We start from the raw sequence: 14,423 nt of genomic DNA, 5'->3' as shown, positions 1-14,423 counted from the left end.
AGTAATTATGTACATATATTTCTGTGCCTCTGTTATCTCTGTGCAGAGTTGTTGTATAGTTCTGCCTCATTGGTTTGGAACTGCTATGCATTCCAAGAACTCTTGAGACGGTTAATGGCTTCTCCTGCCAGGGGTAGGTTGCCTGTACCTTTCCTGGAGAATAAACAAACGTTATAATCAAAAGTGTGTTTTTTTTACTTCTCAAAACAAACAACAACCAGCAGGGAGGCATGACCACAACAAATAATACATGCAGGCCTATGGCAGAAGTACACTGGCTACCTACACAAAATGGCAACCAGCCTCATGATCAAACAACAACATCCAGCAAGGATGCATTGACACATGGACACAACATAGAACTCTAGCAGGCCTATAGTAAAAGCACAATGGCTGCCTACACAAAATTGTGACCAGCCTCATAATCAAACAACAACATCCAGCAAGGATGCATGGACACAACAAACAACACATGCAGGCCTGTGGTAAAAGCACACTGGCTGCCTACACAAATTGCAACTAGCCTCATAATCAAACAACAACATTCAGCAAGGATGCATGGACACAACAAAGAACACATGCATGCCTATGGTAACAGCACACTGGCTGCCTACACATAATTACAGCCAGGCACATGGTCAAACAACAACAACCAGCAACGAGGGCTGGCCACAACAAAGAACACATGCACGCCCATAGAAAAATCACACTGGCTGCCTACACAAAATGGCCACAAGCCATATGGTTAAACAACAATGAGCAAGGGGAATGAAAAACAAAGAACACATGCAGGCCTATGGACACTGGCAATAAAAAATTGCCACTGGCCACATGGCATGAAGAAGAAAGACAAATGGTCGCCTATAGCAAGCACACATACACACTGGGCAGACAAAGAATCAGTAATACAAGAGAACACAGCAATGCCAAAAACAAAAGTTAACTGGGCTAAAAAGATTTACAACAATACACATACTCCAAAGGCATAAAATGCATTACCCCACCTATACACAATGGGCAGACTGTGGCACAGGTGTTGTTGTTGAGAGGTTGGAGGCAGTCAGTGCTATCTTAAGCCCCGGGCATCTGCCTCCTCCTCCTCCTCCTGAGACACCAGTCACAAGTACTCTGCCCGAATGGCCTCTAGTTTCTGCTGTCACAGTCAGCCTGCTACACACTGCTGAAATGAATGCCCAGCAGGAATAGCTAGGAAGATAAAAGACAAACGGTAAACACGTATTTAAAAGTATGTAGTGGGTGCAACAGTAGCAGTACATTACTGGTACCTTAGGGCCATTTGATTTGATGTGATTATAGTCACAGCCATTACCCACACATGCCTCATGTAAAACTAAAGGCAAATGGCAAATGAACTGTCTGAAAGGAAATAAGGTGGAAGAAAAACAGCACAACAGTTTAAAAAAACAGTAATCTAAACGGACACTTTGTATTGAAAAATTAAAAATAAATTACCTCTTATTAATGAGTAAGGCATTATGCACTATAGAATACAAATATTCTATGCTATTCTATGCTAGCTCAGCTTGAGCCCTAGTTGTACTCGTTAGTCGTACTTTGCTAGTCTCTGCAGTCTGCAGCTGGGGCAGCTGTAATAGACAATTATCTTATTCCAAGGGCCCTGCTCTCCTCCAAAACGCCTTTCAATTTTACCCTGTCTACTACTGTCTGGCGTAAATAGATGGTGGGAAAAGCTATGCACTGCAGTACAGGGAACGGATTAAGGAGCGGGATATAGATTTATTTGGTGCGGTCCTCACAGACTATCCCATCTTCAAAAGTCAAGTGCCTTATTTATTCTCAGTTTACTCTCTGGCTTCACCCTCCATCACGCTTCATATTAATTTTTTTCCAACAAATATATTTGCTTGGCAGTAAGTAAAGCAAACTTAAATTAATCTACTGCAGGGTAAGCTAGAGGGATGTGGCCTGGGTAAGTAGATGTTTCACTGATCATCATCATGTGCCTAAGCTTTGGCTAGTGAGTTGCTGTGGTTGATAAATGTTGAAATGGAAACATTTTAACATGTGTAAATATGTTAGGGAAGCCATGATGACATATTTGTCCAGAAAAATGTGTCGCATGTAAAGAATGGAATATTCACATTTTGGGTCAGGCTGGGACAGAACCTAGGAAAGAATAAAGGCGTGAAGTACTAGGAAGTAGCTGAGTGGACAGTGAGAGGGAAGGGAAACCTACCTTGGTTTCACATTGCCATACATGGAATACTTTGCAAATGCCACACTAACTCAAGCAGATGCACATTACACAGACAACACTGCAGTGACAAATTGAACCTTGCATTGGTTAGGTCATCATGAGCGGCACTGGCAAAATGTCATGGGTATGGAAGGAGATCATGAATAATGTGCTTTGATCAAACCATTCCAAGCAAGTTAAGTAGATGAGCATGCTTCTATCTGGAAGAGCTCCCTTATTCCTTCATCCAAGCAATTATCCATTCATCATTTTATTGTTCTTCTAGTTATTCCTATTCTTCACCCTTGGCTTCGGTGCACATCATTCGAGCTTTACATTCTCTCCTCTAGTGTTTCACCATTGAAAACCATCCATCCCCATATATCCATCCATCCAAACACAGCTCTCAATAAACCTTTCTCCAACATCTATTTACCCTCCCACACATCCTTTTACCCATTCACCCATCCTGCTTTAATCCACTCGAACATTCCTTTCATCCACCCAGGCAGACATCCTTACACCCATACCCTGTTATACACTCAGACAGGCTTCCTTTTACCTCTATACCCTTTCATCCATTCTTTACCCAACCATACATCCTCTCACCCACCTATATGCATCCTTTCACCCATGCATCCTTTCACTCATATTACATTTCATCCATCCTTTCTCCTTTCATCCTTTTTTCCCTTTTCCATCAACCCATTGTTGGTAAAGTTTATAATGAACCTTTGCCTTCTGACTTGCAGATATAAGAGGCCATTAATAACTCAACTGCTGCTGTAGGCAAGCAACATGACTTACGACGACCTGTACCTGCTGCAGCTGTCCCCACCCCTAGAGGCCCCTCCTGCTTCTGCTCTGCTGACGCTCTCACTGCCAGCCCCGGCACAGGTGGTCTGTGCGGCTAGAAAAAATATTACACATTTTAGGTGCTTCTACTTTTGTTTGTAACAAAATACAACCACAATACATCACTGCAGTACTACAGTTTGGTTGCAGTATCTTCTATCAAAATCTCACATTGGGCACGTAGTTGGTTGGCACTATTATGAAAGGTAGGTAGTCAAGCCGACCAAGAACCTTCTGTAATGGAGGGGTAAAGCTATTATGAATCTGAGGTAATGAAGCACAATTAAGTGGTGCAATAATTGGCTAATGAAGGACATATGGTCTCAGTTGGCAAATGCAATTGGGATTTCTTCCTCATATTTCCATGCTGTGCAGTCATCAACTACTGGTATATTATGATAATAATACATCCACAACATTGGAGGTCGAGTACAAGCATGACCACTCTTATGTTTTACTGTTCGAGATTGAGCAAGAAAAAGAAAGGCTTCTCAACAAATATACATAGAATACCTTACTTAGCCATGTAATCTTCACAGTAGAGTACCTGACCTAAAATGGGTTCTCTGAATCTTACAGGACCACCAATCCACAGATACATAAGAGGAGAGGGAAAGCTAACTGACAAATCAGAAGGAAGGACGCTACAGACAGACTAGTACAGACAGTTTGAAGTCAAGTAAAGAAACTTGAAATTTGGAATAAGTAAACAGGATAATGTTGGGATAAGAGGAAAAAAGATAGAACAAAGAGGAGTTGGAAAAAAAATTGGCGACAGGCACAGTAAAAAGGAAAAATGATTCTATATGTGTAGTGTTAAAAGTTATGGACATAATAATATTAGCAAAAGGAGTACTTACTGGGCCAGCAGAGCCATTGCCGGGGCACTTGGGAGGCCCCTTCGTCTCCCTCACCAGTCTTGGTGGTTCCAGGCCCAGTCCTCTTCTTTCTCCTGGAAGTGTTATATTCCCAATTTAGGCCCACGTAGCGATGCAGCCTATTTCTTACATTATCCTCACACATAACATTTTAAGCTGTAAACTTTTGCACATATTTGCATGTGTGACAATGTTGGTATTGTTTCTCTGAAAACAAAATTGTTTTCACATCTAGCTTCGCACAACATTATCCCAACGCCCTGAACATCATGCACAAGGTCTCATTTTGGACTATGTACAAATGTCATCACTGTCTTCATCCACATGATGACAGGGCAAACCACATATCCATAACATCGCATAGAACGCGGCGGCCAGGCTCATTATGAACCTTCCCCCCAGAGCGTCGGCCAAGTCTGCCCTCAAAGCCCTACACTGGCTTCCAGTCCGCCAGAGAGTAGAGTTCAAGGCCCTATGTACCTCCCACAAGCTCATCAACGGAGTTGGCCCTGCCGCGCTTAAACACATGGTCACCCCCTACAAAGCCTCAAGACCCCTTCGCTCCGACGCCAAACACCTTGCTACGGTGCCTAAATTTAGGAAGGCCCGCACCGGCGGTCGCCGCTTCTCGGTCAAAGCCTCCACAGCGTGGAACTCACTCCCTCTCAGTCTTCGCCTGGAACCCTCCCACATGGTGTTCCGCAGGAAACTTAAAACCCTCCTTTTCCCTAAATAAAGCACCCCCCCTACCCCCCTTTGTATCCTCACAGGTTGAATAGCGCGGGGATGCCTACGGGTCACCAGGCGCTTTAGAAATCGCAAAATAAATAAATAAATAAATCGCTAATCTAAACGCACATTGCTAGGCTGTTTTCTATTATAAAAGATGGGCATCCCACTAGATTAGTTGAGGAAGCACTTCCACAGACACCGAGGTCATTGCATGCTGAGAAATCACCACATATCAGTCTGACATCTTGTGAGGGGTGTCGGGTTTGTGACCAATACGTGGCCTTCACTCTATCCCATCAGGTAATGTGGTTGGTTCATCCCTTGGGGGGATTCTTGGCTTTATACCTACACACACTCTAGGTACACCTAGAGTAGGGTCGCATCGTTGCAGTACGTTCGATTAATGCCTTGTTTATATGCTTGCAGATATACATTGTTTTAGCGCCATGGTAGAACTATATCTCCTATTTACACTTTAGGTGCTTGTAATCATGTTTGTCTGCTTCTGTCTACTAATCAATACAGCACACGTACTAATATCTACCACTATTTTATTACCAGGACTGAGGAGTTTGGGCCAGATGTATGACCGCTTTTTGCGGTTACAAATAGGAAAATGGCCAGTTTGCAACTGCAGAAAAGGGCGGACCCATGTACAAACCCTAGCTAGCGAGTCGGTAAGCTATAACCGACTCGCGAAATAGGGTTTGCGACTCGCTATGAGGAAGGGGCGTGCCAAGGGAGTGCCTTCCTAATAGTAATTTGCACTTCAATGTACGATTGTTTTGCAACTGAAATTGCGGTCACAAAACACTTGCAGTTTACCACCTACTTCAAGTAGGTAGTAAGGCATTCTCAAACGTAAATGGATGCAAAAATATTTTTAAAGACCAGGCAGTGGTCCCACAGACCACTGCCTACTCCTAAAAAATGGAACAGAAGCTTTTCATTTTCCTTTTTTAAATGAATCCCATTTTCTTTTAAGGAAAACGGGCTGCATTAAAAAAAACTGCTTTATCTACAAAGCAGTCACAGACATTGTAGTCTGCTGAGCCCAGCAGGCCACCATCCCTGTGATTGCTAGCCATTCCCAACGGGGTTGCAAATTGCACCGGCCTCATGAATATTATTGAGGCATGCAATTTGTGTGCATTAGGAATCACAAACAGTGTCTGAGACACTGTTGTAAATTACATTTTGCAAGGCGCAAATTGTAAGGGTCGTACATCTGGCTCTAAATGCATAACTTCTTAAATAATCAGCCCAAGCTACTGTCAACGAGTAGGATTAGGTAGTGCCGAGCACCTGGTTGGATGATGATCATGTGACATTTGTAACATAAATTTAACTTACCTCTGAGTGTGAGCAGCCGGCTTGCTATTTAGAAAAAATATATTAGAACATAACAAATAAATAATCATTTTTCACTCAGCCCCACAACTTCAATGACCAGCAGGTCAAGCAGGTCCTGGTCCCTGTCACGCGTGTCAGACTACCAGTGCATAAGCTGTTTTTGGGTACGCCGGACCTCAGAGCTGTGGTGCACAGTCCAGCACCCCCTCTCCTAGCACTGTTGATGCTCCAGGAGGCTGTACCCACTGACAGGCCTGCCACCATCCGAAAAAATGGCAAGGGCAGTTGGTGCCGCCAACCGCAAGTTAGGTGGCAGGTGCTATGGGTGTTTGGGGGACTTAGTGCTGCCATCCCCTCCTCTGCTATGCAGCTGGATGGGGGAAGTGAAAATAAAAATAGAAACAGGAAAAGGAAGAAAGGAAGGAAACAAATTAGAAAGTAAAGCAAAAAATGAAAAAAGTACAAAAGTCATAAAAAAATAACAATAATGTCAAATACACAAACACAAAGACACATATTAAGATAATAAATACAATACGGGGTAGATAAGCTTGATTAAAGAGATTAAGGAAGGATTGAAAAGTAGGCCCCAGCACCATAAACAGAGCAAAATCAAGATGGCCGCAACCATGCATACTGCTTGTGGCCGTTCGCTGAAGATTTCCGGTGCGAGAGCGCATGTCGCGTTGTGTATGACATAAATCATCACACGAACAGGCGTGGCATGCAGCTTTACCCTCTCGCTGAACTCCACATAGCAAAGTAGCATTTTTTTTCACATTGCAGAGTTCCACGTAGCACGACTAAACAATCTCTGCCCGGGCCTACTCCACAATCTGAGTTAAATATTTTCCAATAGGACTCTATGTTCAAATGGTGTTTGAAAAATCTTTAGAACCTGGTTGGGTGGATATTGTTATATAAGGAAATTCCTATCCGTGAATAGATCTGTAATTTGATTACAATCCCGTCTCATTAGTATCCTGGCATTGGGATACAGCATTGGTTTAGAAAACACATATTTCCAAAAGGCTGCACCAGAGCAATGAGGGCAACATAAATTCATAATATCAAAATATAAACCATTATTTTTAGGTTCTACTTTAACCCACCTACCCTTAGAATCTGTTTCCTGTGAAATAATCCCTAAATGTAAACACTTATGAAACTAAATCACAACTTCCTTCTAAATATTTAAAGTTGTTAAATATGTTGTTTCCCCCAATCATTGTCTTTTCAGTTTCTAAATATCATCATGAAATAGTTTCCAGCAAGGGAACAACTTGACCTTTATGTTTTCCTAGATGAGAGATAACCCTTTGTCTTTTAACTGTGTTTTTAAGCCCCTTAATGTTCCAAGTTACAATTCTTAAGTGAGATATTTAGCAATTAATATCACATTATCACAACCCTCAAAATACCAATTTTAGATAGCTTTACTATTGATTTTAAATACAAATAAAAACCAAATGAAAAATAGCATAATAGGAACATGAAGCAAGGAGCCTTACTAAACCTATATGGTACATTAAAAATAAGATGACAAGTAAATACATAGCTGTAGAGTAAGGCTCAAGAAGAATCAAATAATTATTGGGGGTGGTAGAATACTGAACTATTGAAGACAGCCAGTTCCATAAAACTGTATATAATAATAATGAACTGTTATTTAAAAATTAGGTTTGATAAATTACATAAAGATATTTTACACCACCAAAAACAATTAGAAAATAAAAAAACAAGAGAAAAATAACTGTAAACAATTTTACATAACAACTTACCACAAAAGAGAAACACACAAAGTGAAAAGAAGGTAGAAATGTTGTTCACTTAAAGTAGAAGTTATCTCACTATGATACAACATTACAATTACAATACCAGACATGACAAAAAATCCACAGAAAACAGGACCTACAAAGAAATACAAATACAAATGAAATACAAATACAAATGAATCAACTAACCATATGAATAGGCATCACACATTTGTAAATGTAGAACTTTTTTAAAGCATCTCATAATGAGATAGTGTAAAGAGAAAGCATAATTTCCTAAATCCATCTCATTCATCTTATGATTGTAGATACATTCCTTAAGCATGCTAGGTTCTTCGAAGTTGTAAGATCTGTATTTGTAGGCAACTTTTACAAGGCAAGGATCTCATAAATTGTATCTAGCGTTCAAATCTCTCAAATGAGAGTGAAGATCTAAACATTTCTTCCTTCTGATGACCGTTGCTGTCAAAAAATCTTGTGAGATGAAAGCTTTATGATTTTTCCAAAGGACTAGTTTTTTTCTCCTTGGCTGTAGAAATCATTTTCAAAAAGTAGAAGTTTATGGCTCTTGAATTGACCACAAGCGTAGCTCAATTATGTTGAGGGCCCACTCTATGATCCCATTGAATATTTAAGGAGCAAGAATGCAGAAGGCTAAACATAGCTGGCAATAAAGAGAGCAAACACAACAGGGTGATGTACGGAGTGCAGACATTTTTCAACCACTCACCCCCAGTCACAGATCTGGCTTTAATCCATTGTTTTTTGCTCATTATGCCACCCCAGTTTGGACCCAGCCATATGCAAATCAGTTTTGATCCTGTTCCTCAAGGGAACAGTCCAGCAAAAATCTGCCAGGCCAGGTCCTCCCTGGACAGGAAATAAGCATCTTAGGACCTATTTTGGGGTTCCACCCCTCATCAGCCAAGCAATTGAGGCACAGCGAGCAAGTGACCCACATCTGGGTATAAGACATAGAATTAACCCAGGCCTTCAAACCCCTTCTGAATTTCATGAATCATTATTGAGCTTTTAGGAGAATGTATTTCTTTGAGCATATCCTTATATATGTTTATATTATTGTCTAACCTAATGATTCATTTTTCTGCCTCTGGGATTTCATGCACTAAATCAGGACAAGTCATCTTCCAATCTCTGTTAAGTTAAGTTTGTTTCAGTCATAAACAATTTTCATGTTTTAATACGATTTATCTAGTCCGTAATTGTAAGCAGGGTAGGGTACTTAGTTTTATACGTGTTTTATGCTTTTTGGCTGGATGAGGCACCCCCCTGGCAACTCCTCCAAATTCGGGGAACACCTTTCAGACTTGATTGCACATTGTGCACTCGATAACTCAAATAATATAATTCTAGGCGACCTTAATCTAAGATGGAATGAAACAAAAAATGCGCTCATTCAATCCCTAAACAACCTCCTACTAGAAAACAATCTGACCCAACACTGCTCAGAAGAAACTCACCACGGAGGAGCAACACTCGACGCAATTATTACCGAAAGCAATGCAATCACCATTGACCATATCCTTCCCGTAGACTGGTCCGACCATCACATCATCCTTTTCTGCATTGACCAAACAGTCCTAACTCAACACCCCAAACAGGACCCCCCCAAATGGGTTAGGAACACAGCTCATATCCCTCAAGCGGCACTAGAAGAAAAAATTAGCTTGCTCCTCCCCAACAGCACTTATCACCTATCAATTGTGGAGTCGTGTGGCTCACTGGTTAGAGGTGGCAGACCCGGAAGCAGAGGATGTCCCGGGACCAGGGTTCAATTCCCGATGCGGCAGGGTCGTGGGCCATGGTCAGCGGACTCGATAATTCTCGCCTCGGTGCCTACTCTAACCAAGGATCACACTCGGCAACTCTGGGCATTAGCTTGCCTCATCTCCACAACGGCCACCCACATACGCCGGGGATGCCTGGTTTCACCTTGGAGATACCCAGTAGGGACCATCTCACAGGGAAAGCCAGGACGGGTTCCCCAGCGGTCTATAGCGCAGAGATACTCCTTCGGGAGTCGATTCTAGTGCATTAGAAACCCACATTTAACTATTGAACTCACTTCTCTTTACAATTTCAATATGACCCTCACCCTAGACAGCCTTGCGCCTCTGAAACAAAAAAAATCCAGGAACATTCCATTCAGATCAAGGTTCACCACGAACATCAAGGAAGAAAGAAGACATCTAAGAGCCTCAGAAAGAATCTGGAGGAACAATCCCACTTCCCTCCATCGCGATCAAATCCAAGCAGCCCGCAGGAACTACAAAAAGCACATTAAGAACAAAAAGACATCTTGTTTTTGCTCCGCACTAGACACCACAAAAAAACGACCCAAAGAGCTCTTCAATATCATCAGGAATCAAACCTCTAAGCCAGTGACATCCTCAACTCAGGCATCTAATGAACGCTGTGAAAACTTCGCCATCTTTTTCAATGAGAAAATTGCTAAGATCGACCTCGCTTTTGCCTCAAATCTTATCTTCTCCACCGCGATCCAAAACAATGGTCTTCCTTCACTCCCATTCAGGAAGCAGAGATCATCAAACTAATCTCCAACGCTAAACCTTCATCCCACGCCCTGAATCAGCTACCCCCGCAAGTGAACAAGGACTTGGAGCTCGTCCTAGCTCCGCTATGGTGCAAGATAATTAATAGCTCACTGTGCTCAGGAGTCGTTCCAGACTGCCTCAAAGTCGGACAAGTCACTTCACTGCTGAAAAAGCCAGTTCTAGACACTGAGGATCTCAACAACTTTAGACTGGTATCGAACTTACCTCTTCTGTCCAAAATCCTGGAAAGATGTGTACTTCCTCAGCTAACCCAACACCTGGGCAACATCAATCTCCTAGACCCTCACCAATCTGGCTTCAGAAAAGGCTGCAGCACTGAAACTGCAATCCTTAATGTCATAGACGATCTACACAAGTCACTGGACTAGGACCAATGCTGCCTTCTCATACTCCTAGACCTATCGGCTGCATTCGATACAGTTGATCACAAACTGCTCATCAAGACTCTCCAAGAAAGGGCTGGTCTTGAAAAGACAGTCCTCCACTGGTTCTCTTCCTTTCTATACAACCGCTCACAAAGAATAAAAATTAAAAACTTCGAGTCCGACCCCCACCCCGTCAACACGGGTGTTCCACATGGATCAGTGCTCACCCCTCAGCTTTTCAACATTTACATCGAACCCCTTACCACTCTACTCAGGAAATCCAATATCCCTTTCCACCTATATGCGGATGACACAAAACTCTATCTGGAAACCTCCTCCAGTGCTGACATCCAGAGACTCAACGCCACGCTCAGGGAGGTACAATACAGGCTCTCAAACAATCACCTGAAACTCAATCAAGAGAAAACGAAAATACTCCTCATCTCCAACAAGGACGAAAAACCACAAATCGCAGAATGGCTCAAATCTATTGATGCCCTCAATGGCAACCTCATCCAGGCGGATTCAGTAAAATCTCTAGGTATCACCCTAGACCCGAAACTGGACATGAAAAAACATATCTCAAGATCCACAAAAAGTGCCTTCCTCAATCTGAAATTACTGTACAAAATAAAACCCGTCCTCCCACCCAAGGACCTTCAACAAGCCACCCAAGCACTAGTGCTCTCCAGAATTGATTATGGGATTGCAGCCCTGACTGGGACAGCAAAATCCCAGCTCGCCCCACTGAAAACAACCTTGAATGCAGCAGCTAGAATGCTCACCGGTACTAAGAAATTTGATCACATCTCCCCTGCACTCAAATAACTCAAACAGCTCCCAATTGAGTTAAGAGCCAGCTTCAGAACAGCCTGCCTCACCCACAAGGCCCTGCGCACAGGCAAACCGGAATACCTGGCTGCCAAACTCAAAAGGGCCGGCCAGTCCAGAAAACTCAGGAGCTCCAACACTCTGCTACTCATCCCGCTGAAATCTCGCAACCAAAAACCTGCCCCAAAATCATTTGCGGGTAACACCCCCAAAATCTGGAACTCCCCCTCCCACATCAGAAAAATCCCCTCATTTCTAAATTCAAAAATCTGCTCAAATCCTCTTCCTCGACTGCTCTCGAACAAAGCAATAGAAGCCAAGGATGCACCCTAGCCCACACTATTTCTAACTTTAAATTTTGACCAGTGACACTGACTTGGATTAAGAAAACTTTCTGGACACTCGTCCTGTGTGAACAAATAATTTTTTTGGGGCCCGTTTTGTTTGAACTTCACCCTCCATGCCCGTCCATGCGACTACGCCTTTGTTTGCCCTATACCCGGCTTGATGCCCATGTTTGACTATACTCTGTACTGCCTTTTTGCACATAAAGTTTACTTGATGTAAAGCTCTCTGATACCCTCGGGTCCAGCTAGCGCTATATAAAACTCCTTAAATAAAAAAAGAAAAGAAGTCTTCCTCAGCAATTGAATTATTTACCCTTGTTACCTTCATTCTGGCCTCACTTTCTGATGTGGTCATATGCAAAGAATTAGAATGCTCTTTGAGGAAGTGCTTTTTGAGTAAGAACAGACACAGTGTTTTGAAACATATAGAAGACCCTTTATTCACCTATTTGCCCTTTTTGGTTCTTCCTATGAATTACAATATTACAACCTTTGCAGAATATCCAGAGGAAAAAAGATTATTAAAAATGTATTTGAGAAAAAAAATTCTATGAGGGAATAAAGATAATAAATCCAACAGCTAATGTTGGCGTTAAAGTCAGGCAAGAAAAGGATGACCCTGAATGTTTACAATTGAACGTAAAAACATACAGCATCATCCCTCATCATGCAAGGTTTCATATGGTTAGTAGGTGTAGAGGGGGTTACTGTTGATTGTAACACTAACTATGAACAAACTGAAAACCATAGAGAGATTAGTGAAGTAGATGACTGCACATGGGGCATCTCTGCTTCAATAAAGAATAATATTAAACTCTGATCTTGCATCAGAAGCTTCACAAAAACTCACCCACAGCCTTTGAGCCTATATCAGAAGGTCCAAGTTTAAATCCTGCATACAATTTTGTTATGATAGTGGATTCTACAATAATAGAATGATTATATATATGTGGAGCATCTTGATTGATATGAAAAATGAGATCCGCATCAAGAGTCACCATAACCACCGAATACTCTCCCAGAAGTCAACTGAATTGATGCCCACCCCATTGCCCACCCAAAGTCATACTGGTGTCCATTTCTCAGGCAGCTATAGAAGATTAATGTGTGGATAGTTACTATAAAACTTTAATCAGGAAACAAAAAAGATATGTGAACTTAACAGATGGCACTCTCTTCAGTGAGATTTAAAGATACAGGTATGTTCTGGCACAGTTATCTCTAATGGTAGCATTCAGAAGATGCGCACTTATTTACAGGGAACCATTAAGTTCCTTATCAGTTTCTCATAAACATTTCTCAAAAAAATATATCCTTGTTTGTAATAAGTTCCAAACTTGTTTTATTGAATGATGTTCTTTTCATGATTTCTTCATTTATTCACAACAAATTCATTCAATCTCGTGAATTATACCCAATGCATTTCGGGTAATTTTCCTATTTTTGAATTGCAATTATGCAGCTTGTACATTCAATTTGGATTAATTCAGAACAATATGCACATGTATTTGATTTGTATAGAGACTGTATTTGGTAAATAACACAATATGTCTTTGCTACATATAGACCCCTGAGGAAGGGTCAGGAAAATGACCCGAAATGCATTGGGTATAATTCACGAGATTGAATGAATTTGTTGTGAATAGATTGGAACTTATTACAAACAAGGATATATTTTTTTGAGAAATGTTTTTGAGAAACTGATAAGGAACTTAACGGTTCCCTGTAAATAAGTGCACACCTTCTACAGGACGGGAGGTTTCCCAACCAGATCAGTCACTATATTTTCTAGGCACTCTGACTAAGTGCAACGAATGGAGCAGCACTAAATTGATTGGTTGAACATTTGAAGAACGTTGTAGTGTGCGCAGAGCACCTGTAATAGCATTCAGAAGATCGCAGGCCAGAATGACACATTGCAGATCACTGGTATGCACATTTCTCACCCAGGTGCCACTTGCCCTATAGCATCAGTGTGCACATGTATTGAGCAAGAGAAGTGTTTCCCAATCTTTTTAAGAACTGTGTCCCAATTTCTAAAATAACAACACTTTGTGATCCACTGATACATGTTAGAGGATATGATGCTAGTCCTTATTTAATGTAGCTAGCATGGTGTGGTAGTGCAATGTAATTATTAGAAAGCACAATTTTCTGTGAAATGGTCACTACATTGACATATACATTTTTATTGATAAAACTAAATTGCACACAAATGATAATACATGACAATCCTATGAAAATATTTGCTTCTATCATACTTTAGAATTAAAAAAAGTTGCTTCAGTTTTGCTTTCCTAACTGCTGAATATATACACCTCACTAACAGTTATTTAATTGTTATTGTGTTATACTAATTACATCCTACAGCCTTTCCTTTCACACAACTGTACACTAGCCAGTTTGTCACATAATTCATGCTACTTTTCTTCTTCTGAATGCAAAGTGAGAGAAGTTTTTTAACACCAATCC

Source organism: Lissotriton helveticus, chromosome 12, assembly GCF_964261635.1.
Source record: "Lissotriton helveticus chromosome 12, aLisHel1.1, whole genome shotgun sequence".
NCBI lineage: Eukaryota > Metazoa > Chordata > Amphibia > Caudata > Salamandridae > Lissotriton > Lissotriton helveticus.
The sequence above is the reverse complement of the archived record's forward strand: the minus strand, read 5'-3'. Positions refer to the sequence as shown.